Genomic DNA, 10127 nt, shown 5'->3' with positions numbered 1-10127 from the left:
GTACTCCCCTTGTGTATTTGTTGATTGAATCGACATTGTTGTTACTTAGGGTTAAGATGCAAAATTAGTTTAAATGATTAGTTAGTATAGTTAGTATAGTAAGTTAGTACAATAAGTAAAGTTAGTATAGTTAGTAAAGTTAGTTAGTTTAGTTAGTATAGGCAGTATAGTAAGTTAGTATAGTTAGTAAAGTTAGTGAGTCTAGTTAGTTATTGTATTTAGTATAATTAGTTGTTGTAGTTAGTCTTGTATAGGTGTTAATATTAGATTAGTTAGTATAGTTATAGTTAGAATAGGCATTAATATTACTATGGACAGTACGTACGATGATTTCAACGACTTGATGATGTTTCTTGAAATGCTTTTATAGATGGATCGTTGTGTTAGAATTTTTTACGGCGAAAGTGTTAGCAGAGAAGATGGTATGTTTGAGGATATTGAAAAAGAATTGGAATGGTTTGATGAACCTTATAGCTTCAACGACCTTTGTGTCCGTTTGAATGCAAAGTTTGGTGGTGATTTCACACTGAATGGGACATTTAATATTGGGAAGACTAGGGCACACTATGTCCTGATGCCCTTGCGTGACCCTGCTCACTGGTTCCGCTACAATAGGGTGCTTTAAGGTTCTAATGTGCCCATGACTGAGTTGGTGGTGGAGAATGGGTACAGGATGCAGGGTGTCCTGGACGGGCCGTCCATTGATGGTGTTGGAGGCAATGAGCAAGAATTGGGGGTCGAAGGGGAAGCAACTCAAGGGTCAGTTGACATAGGAGCAGTTTCATTCAAGTCAAGTAGGCTATATAAGCAATGACTTTGATGTGAACGAGTTCGAACTAGAAGAGGAGGAGCAGGAGGAGGAGGACAGGATCAGTGATGTAGTTAGCAGTGATTCGGACAATTCAGATGATGACCAGGGAGATAGACATGCTATGCCCACACCGGTTGATGCCATGCCAGTACCTATTCATGGTATGCCATTACCAATACCAACTGAGGTTTTGCATGCTATCCAGGCTCAGGGTAGACTAGTCATAGATTTGCCAGCAGATGATACCCCTATGATTCATGGGGCAGAATTAGCGAAGCGCAGCAGTATGTTCCACCACCACCTTACACAGCGACTGAGCTTGAGCAACTAAGGTCGATGAACGTACCTTTCAGGGGCGTTTCGAACTATAGGGATGTCAGCCTGACGAATATGGTAGTTTGTGACACCGGTCTCCAAATGTGTAGGAAATCATTGTATGACCATGAGAAAGAAATCCTTAGGAAGGGGATGATATTCAATACAATGTCAGAGATGAAGCTCTTCCTTCATGACTATGTTGTGCATCACCATAGGCCGTACAACGTCACTCATTTAGACCAGGAGTTGAGGTTCCACGTGATATGCAAAAATGGTTGTATGTGGATGTTAAATGCACGAAAGAGACAGAGTGATGACAAGTGGAGGATAAGTAAAGTGGTCGAACCCCACACTTGCCTAACAAATAGGGGGAAGTAAAATCATCAGCAGCTCACTGCACGTTGCCTTGCTCGTCGTATATTGGGGCTCGTTGATGACAATAACGACATTTTGGTGTCTTCTTTACAATAGTCTATATCTGGATTCGTTAAGTATGATGTGAAGTACGGAAAGGCTTGGCGTGCTAAGCAAATTGCCCTGGCAATTCGTTGGGGTAGTTGGGAGGAAGCGTACAACAGGGTGCCTCGCATCTTATATGCAATGCATTACTACAACCCTGGCTTGAAATGGTTTGTGGACACCGGAGGCATGTCCTCTATCGTGTGTTCTGATTGTTCACGCAAACGGAACATGCATTCCAGTTTTATCGGTTAGTCATACTTGTTGATGGCACTTTCCTGATAGGAAAGTACAGGGGCACCTTGATGATGGCTGCTGCTGTTGATCCTGAGGACCAGATAGTACCCATGGCTTTTGCTTTGGTAGAGGGAGAGAATAATGAATCGTGGTCATGGTTCATGCGGCTTCTACATGTACAAGTGCTTGACCCATCTCACACTATATGTTTAATCTCGGACCGTCACCCAGGGCTTCTTAATGCTGCAGCTGAGCTTATAGATGGGTTCCCGCCTCTAGTGCACAGATGGTGCATGAGACACTTTGCTGCTAATTTCTAGCGGCATTAGAGGAAGAAGGAGGTATGTGACAAGGTAAAGGCTCTATGTTGTGTATTTACAGAGCACCAGTTCAAGGAGACAAAGAGAGAACTAGACAAGATGCTAAATGAAGCAACAAAGGCCTAGTTAGAGGCACAGATGGAATAGAAGGCTAAGTGAGCGTTAGCATATGATGAGGGGGTTTCAGGTATGGCATGATGACCACTAACTCCTCGGAGTCTTTCAACCGTGTATTCACTGGAGTTCGATCGTTGCCTGTGTCTGGAATTGTTGAGTTCTCCTTTCATAAGTGCAACGAATATTTTGTCAAGAGGTGGGAACTTGCGCAGAGGAATATAGCTGAGCAGGGGCATTTTGTAAAGGCCGGAGCAGAACATTTGAAGGAGGCTAAGGAATTGGCCAAGCAGCACACCGCTGAGCCATATGGATCCCGCCGCCATATCTTTAGTGTACGGGGCAAGGGTGGCACAAGCTTGGATGTTGAACGTTATGGTGGACGAAACTACTGAGTTGATCTTGAAAAAGTAGAGTGCAGTTGCAACGTCCCTCAGATCATGCATGCCCCTTGCTCTCATATGATCACGGCCTGTAGGGTTCGCGGGTATAACTATGAGGATCTACCATATATGTCACCCTTGTATCTCCATTCGAACACCGTTAGTATTTGGGAGAGGAGCTTGGAGCCATACCTTGACCCGACACAGTGGCCACCTTATCATGGTTATGACTATGTGTCGCATCTGGATCTAATGAATGTAGGCAAGGGTAGGAGGAAGAAGAAGCGACTCAAGGGGGACATGGATGCTATGAGACGGTACGGCGAAGACATGTACAGAGGGGGAGACTTCAACGAGACCCATGATAGGAATCTTTGCTCCATTTGTAAAGAACCTGGTCACAAAGCTAGCAGGCATAGAAGACAAGGGCAACAGGTGCATATAGCATATATTTTATTATATTAATGTTAATTATTTGCTATGCTATTTAAAACTACTATGTTAGTACATTGGAACCTTGGAGCTATGTTTATTATGATATATGTTTATTCTCTAATTTTGCATAATAGTTTATTCCTTTTACATTTACTTTGTTTTTATGCACTAATGTTCCATCATATTATAGTACTCTTAATGTTTGTTCTAACATATCCATTTGAAATTTATATCAGGATGGGGGATCATCATCCACAGTACCCCATTCTTGAGGTGCACTACGACAAGGACTACCGAGCCAAGTGCCTGTCGGAGCTTCAGGAGGACTTGGTACCTCTTAGACTATGCACGCACCAGCCATACCGCTGGGACGAGCAATACCAACTGTACATACAGCGTGCCGGCTTCCTTGAGATCGTCTAGGTCTTCAACACTAGGCTACTGATCCTCGACCCTGCACTTCTCACTGCTGCTGTCAATAGGTATGATTTGATACATGTTTGCGACACTATCATGATGCAGGACATGAAGATGATTCTGTGTCTACGGTTGGGGGGGTCTTCCAGTGACTGGGATCCTTGATAACGATCACCGGATGGACTTGGTGGAGCAGTTCTGTGGCAGAAGACCACCCGAGGATGAGGATGCTAAGAGAGCAAAGTAAGAATTTATACGTTCCAAACATTTACCATTTTGACACCAGCACATATTCTGCAAATTATTTTGCTATTTACATGGAGGGTGTACTACATAACTTTTATGATGCGTATTGTCATTGTCTAGTTTAATGTTTGTTTTTGTTCCCTCAATTCTTATGTAACATCCGGTGTCAGCTCGAATTTAAAGTTTGCAAAATATTTTAGGAAAACATCCGGTGTTAGTTCGAGCTGGATAACAGAAAACTTTAGGGCGCCGCTGCACCTAAACTCTCTAGAGTAGGAGATCGAGAGGTATGCTAGGGTGTGACTGTGGCACTTCTTAGGCACCTTCCTGTTCCCTGACGCGTCAGGGTAACACCATCAGCTGGGCCTTCCTCAACATACTGAGCCAGCCATAGGAGAATATAGGAGCGTATAGCTGGGGCAGCGTGGTCCTAGCATGGATCTATCGTCAGCTTTGCGTTGCCTGCCGATGCAGTACAGGAGGTGTCAACCTAGGAGGTTGTTCCCACCTACTACAGGTTTGGTGTTGGGATTGATGGCCAGTCAGGAGGCCCGTTGTTCACGGTTTACCTGCAAGTGCATCGATTTTTTATTTTCCTCAAACTTGATGCCGCACTTGTGACTGACTATCCTATTCAATGCAGGCATGGAATCATGTGGACATAGGACCGACTGCTCTGTACATCTGACAAGAAGCGGAGGTAGTTAGAGGGAACCCGAAGTGGAGGTACAGGCAGTACTCGGGCATGCTAGACGTCCTGACATAACACCAGGTAACGACCACTTTGACACTGCTAGTCGGTGTTGTTGCTTTTTTATTATTCCAAAAACCTAACTATAGTTACCTAACTTTTAGGTGAATTAGTGTCCTTGGTCCAGATTCGAGCTAGAGGGGTACCTGAGTCCTCGCACTGAGGAAGAGTCAGACGAGTGGCTTTTTAACGGGCCACTAATTTTCTTCCACTTGGTCGAGATGCACTACCCTATAAGGGTGTATAGGCAGTTCAGAAGATTGCAGCCATGCCCACCGCCGCTGTACACAACCAACAGAAAGTTGCACGGGTGCGACAACTAAAACATAATAATTTAGCAGTCATGTGCATACATACAACCACTAACTTATGTTAAACTTGTAGGTACGATCGAAGGAATAGGTACAAGGAGAAGAATTGGGCCATGACGCATGCCCCGTTCATCCACAAATGGGATAGTCAGCAAAGGGTCTTGATCACCGAGATACCGCCGCATGACCAACGCAACTTCGACCACTACCTCCAATGGTTGCATAGGAGTACCAGCACACATATGCAGATCCCATACACTAACAAGCCAATTGATGAGGACAAAGATGAGGATGACATCGCTGATGCATATGATGAGGCGACAAGGATGGAGACACAGCTTCAAAGAGCCCCGCTATAGAGATATGTGGTAAGAAATTTGAATTTGAATACAACTGCACATCGGCGTTCCTATGAATTATAGTGATACGAACTTAGCTTGCTTGTGTATGCAGGCATCACAGTTGACAAGTCTGTCCAATAAAGCAGTCGTGTGACTTCATGAGACCAGAGGGGAGCCACACGGCATTCTATATGTCTTCGTCAATGTACATTCTATTCTCAAAGCCATGACAGTGGTTAAATGGTTCACATGACTCATGCATCTGTGTTTTCTTTTTTTGCAAAAAGTGAGGAGAAGCTGCAAGAAGCTGGCACAGAAGCTCAGCTATGTGGATACTCCGTGGGAGATGCCCTATGACTTGGACATGTTTAGTTCCTTGTGCTCGAGGACTATGCCGACATGAGTAGGTTCCTCCGACACGATGGCTGATGGGACCTCTTATGTTCATACTCCCAGCAATCCAGGCAAGGATCCTGCGGAGCACGATGTTGTGGAGGATGACGATGAGGAGGACGAGGACAAGGAGGAGGACTACGATGAGATTGGGATGTCTCAGCTTGGTGATGCACCATTTCCTACATAGTTTGATGAACAGGTACTTGAAACAACCCTTCGCCATATACGTCACAATTACTTAAACATTGTAAGTAATGATGCCTATATTGTAATTGCAGGGTCCTAGTTACACTCAGTAGTACCACCGGGTGTACCGCCAGTGAGACCGTACCGACGTTGGGTTCACCCCAAACGTGCTGCCTTCACGTCCGAAGAGGCAGCGACATCCGCGGTACCCATATACTCCTAGGTCATAGGAGTTCTTTAGGATGACATGATGCACTTGTACTCGGGACACCCATATACTAATGGAACATGTAGTATGTCGAGTAATGTTGAACGTATGTATTGATGAACTTGTGTCATAGTTATGACTTGCTGAACTTATATCGAACAGTGGTATTGTCGAACTTGCGATGAACTTGGGACGTGTACAAGTTAGTATTGTTGAACTTGTGTATTGATTGTCTTGTGCACTTAACCTTCCTGTTGACCTATTCGTTAAACCGACACGACGACATAACATAAGTGTCTTGTTCCTTTTGTTGCCGCTTTGACTGCCACGCCATGGCTAGGTGCGCGTCAGCCTTGCTGTGCCATGGACGCTGGCGCGTCAGCCTTGTGAAAGCTCTAGTTTGGTTTTGGTGAATTGTTGAAATCCTAAGTGCTAACCTAGTTTATCAAAGTGATTATGAGATAGGTAGCACTACTCCATGTGATGAAGCAATGGTGAAGATCATGATGATGATGATGGCATGGTGATGATCAAATGCTTGAACTTGGAAAAGAAGAGAGAGAAACAAAAGGCTCAAGGCAAAGGTATAAATAGTAGGAGCCATTTTGTTTTAGTGATCGAGACACTTAGTGAGTGTGATCAAATTTAGGATTGATAGCCGTACTATTAAGAGGGGTAAAACTCATATCGAAATGCAGTTATCAAAGTGCCACTAGATGCTCTAACTCATTGCATATGCATTTAGGATCTAGTGGAGTGCTAACACCCTTGAAAATGTTTGTGAAAATATGCTAACACACATGTGCACAAGGTGATACACTTGGTGGTTGGCACATTTGAGCAAGGGTGAGAAACTTCACCAGTGGAGTGTCCGCCCATAGAGTGCAAACAGTCTGACACTGCCATCGGTGCTCTATACAGTAAAGACAGAGGTCACTGTTGAAAGGTCCTTGTTTGGTTTTGGTAATTGAGTGACAACTTAGGTGGACTAATTATGTTTATGTGAGATACACAGGTGATTAGTCCACAGGTACATGTGTGTGAGCAACATATGCCATGGAGGTGAAAATGGCTTGGAGATGTTGCAAAGCTCACACATGTGATGATGAAGGAGCTTAAATGCACATGAGACATGGCATTGAGTCATGTGATCAAGGTGGAGAAGATCAAGACAAGACTTGGCTTGATGGACCGGTTGCAAGCGTGAAGGGCAAGTCAAAGGCTTTGGAGTGATGGACCGCGTGGCGGTGAAGCTTGAGCAAGACTTGGCGCTGATGGACAATGGCAACGGTGAAGAGCAAGTAGAGTCAAGATCGATGAACCAATATGATCATGTGATGATATGAAGTGGATCATATCATTGTTGATCGTGTTGGTGCATGTGTTGCATCGACATTGAAGGAGATGGAATGGAATGCACAAGGCAAAGGTATAACCTAGGGCATTTTATTTCACCGGTCATAGGTGTGTAGAGAAGTTTATGACCGGGTTTAGGATAGATGGCCGTACTATCAAGAGGGGCAAACTTGTTTGCATATCGGTCATCTAGTGCCACTCAAGTGATCTAACTTTGCATTGTCGCTAGGATCGAGTGGCGTGGCAAGTTGAGTGGCTAACATCCTTTGGGAAATGATTGTGAAAATGCTAACACACATACACATGGTGGTGTACACTTGGTGGTGTTGGCACATTTACAAAGGAGGTGGTGTTTGCAAGGGTGAGATGGGTTTGGGTCCCTCTCTCCCTCCCACCAAGCTTGCGAGGCAGGATTCGGCGCTTTCGGGAAAATGGAATGCCTACTTTCTATTGCGCCGGATGAAAATTCTTGTGGTTAACACACTTGAGCAAGGGTGAAGAGAATGGAGGAGATGCCAGCGTCGGTCAAGGGACCGGATGCTGGATCCAAATGCACTGGACGCTGTCTGCCTGCATCCGGTCACGCTGACGTACGATGACGCAGAAGCTGGAGTGTGACCGGACGCCGGCTGCATCCGATCAAGTGTGACCGGACATGTCCGGTCGAGGTCGGTACCTTACTGGAAACGATCGGACGCTGGGGGTTCAGCGTCCGATTAGTTGAAAGCTGCTGCGTCTGGTCAAGTCTAGTGACCGTTGGAACCGGGACACGTGGCCGTCTGTGGGCGACCAGATGCTGAGGTCCAGCGTCCGGTCAACACGACCGGAGCGTCCGGTCGGCCCGACCGTTGCCCAGTGAAGGGGTAACGGCTAGTTTAGCCCTTGGGGCTATAAATAGAAGTGGCCTTCAGCCATGGCTGGTGCTGAGCACCTTGGGGGACTTTGTGTCCATGCTTGAGAGTGCTTAGGAGCCCTCCATCACACATATACTTGATAGTGATCATTCGATTGTGTGAGTGAGCGATTCTAGTGCGATTGCATCGTGAGGTTGCATCGAGTGGCACTAGGTGATCGAGTTGCAAGCCGGTGGTGCTTGTTACTCTTGGAGGTTGCCACCTCCTAGACGGCTTGGTGGTGGTCTCCATCGAAGCCCGCAAGAAGCTTGTGCGGCGCTCTGGAGAAGTGCTTGTGAGGGGCATTGTGCTCGCCCCACGGGAGCCGCGAAGAGCAACTCTAGTAAAGCGTGTCATTGAGCTACCCTCACTCAAGGGGTAGGTTCTTACGGCACCCGACGTGCGGGCTTAGCGGGTGATGCTAATTAGCCGCCGAACCACCAAGTGAGCGGTCGACACAACGGGGACTAGCATGTTGGCAAACACATGAACCTCGGGAGAAAAATCATCGTGTCAACCTCATTCTTCCCATTGGTTTGCATCCCCATTACACAAGCTTGCAATTACTTTTATACATATTAAGCTTGTGTAGTTGCTCTTGTAATTAGATAGCTTGTGTAGCTTGCTAATTACCTTCTTGCTTGTGTAGCATAGAAGTAGCTCCCTTGCGTGGCTAATTTGGTTTTAGTAACCTTGTTAGTCACATTGCTTAGTTTGTGTAGCTAAGTATTTGCGCTCTCTAATTAGGCATTGGTTGCCTTGTTATTGAGCATTGCTAGTAAGCTTAGTTAGCTTTGTGCTTTTGCTTACTAGCATGTGTAGGAGCTCCCTTGTTGCTTAAAGTACTAGTGGCATAGGTTTGTGTAACCTTGCTCCTAGAATTGTTTAGGAGAGCTCTAACTAGCCCGGCACCTTTGTTGCATAATTGTTATCTTTGCAAGGTGCTAGTGAACATATATAGTGGGGTATAGTCTTGGCTAGACCGATAGTTTTAATTCCGCATTCGTATCGGTTAGCCGACGCGATTAAGTTTTAGAAAAGACTATTCACCCCCCCTCTAGTCGCCATCTCGACCCTTCAACTGTGAGTGACCAGACGTTGGTCTCGGTAGGACCGACGCGTCCGGTCAGTGGAAGCGTGAAGACGCTGGCGTCGGTCTTCGACCGGATGCAAGGTCACTTAGTGACCAGATGCTGAAGGGGTGCGTCCGGTCCTGCTGACTTGGCAGCGCATAGAGGAGATGCCAAGTGACCGGACGTTGGGTGAGTTCGGTCGAGCAAGACCGGACGCGTTCGATCATGATTTTTCACTTCTAGATGCTTACTAGAAATGACTAGACACTAGGGTCCTGCGTCCGGTCACTTCGAATTAGTGCATCTAGTCACAACTTAAACGTATTGATGACCGTTGAGATTGGGTGATCAGCGTTTGAAGCAGGGGACACATGGCACACATTGTGCGACCGGACGCTAGGGTCCAACGTCCGGTCGATCTGACCTGCGCGTCCAGTCGTCCCATTTTTTAGTGGACTAAAGAGCCAATGGCTCTATTTCATGGGGGCTTCTATTTAAGCCCAATGGCTAGCTCAAGCTCACTCTCTTGGCCATTTGCATTGACATAGCAACCTTGTGAGCTTAGCCAAAGCCCTCCCACTCATCTCCATCATTGATCTATCATCATTGTGAGATTGGAAGAGAATCCAAGTGCATTGCTTAAATGATTGCATCTAGAGGCACTTGGTATTCGTGTTTCACTGCAAGATTCACTTGTTGCTCTTGGTGGTTGCCACCACCTAGACGGCTTGGTACAGCGGAGGAGGAGTGGCATGAGTTGGTGATTGTTCATGGCCATCTCCAGTGATTATGAGGGGATTTGTACCTTCCTCGGTGGAGCGCCAAAAGGTAACGCTAGTGGATTGCTCATGTCATTGAGTTACCTCACTTGT

At 46.0% G+C, this 10127-nt stretch overlaps 1 pseudogene; it reads left to right on the top strand.

Moving 5' to 3' along the window:
- Positions 1-4712: 4712 nt before the first annotated feature.
- On the top strand, positions 4713-5297 carry LOC136460507 (uncharacterized; annotated as a pseudogene).
- Positions 5298-10127: the final 4830 nt, after the last annotated feature.

This window comes from Miscanthus floridulus, chromosome 1, assembly GCF_019320115.1.
Source record: "Miscanthus floridulus cultivar M001 chromosome 1, ASM1932011v1, whole genome shotgun sequence".
Classification (NCBI taxonomy): Eukaryota; Viridiplantae; Streptophyta; class Magnoliopsida; order Poales; family Poaceae; genus Miscanthus; species Miscanthus floridulus.
The sequence above is the reverse complement of the archived record's forward strand: the minus strand, read 5'-3'. Positions and strand labels throughout refer to the sequence as shown.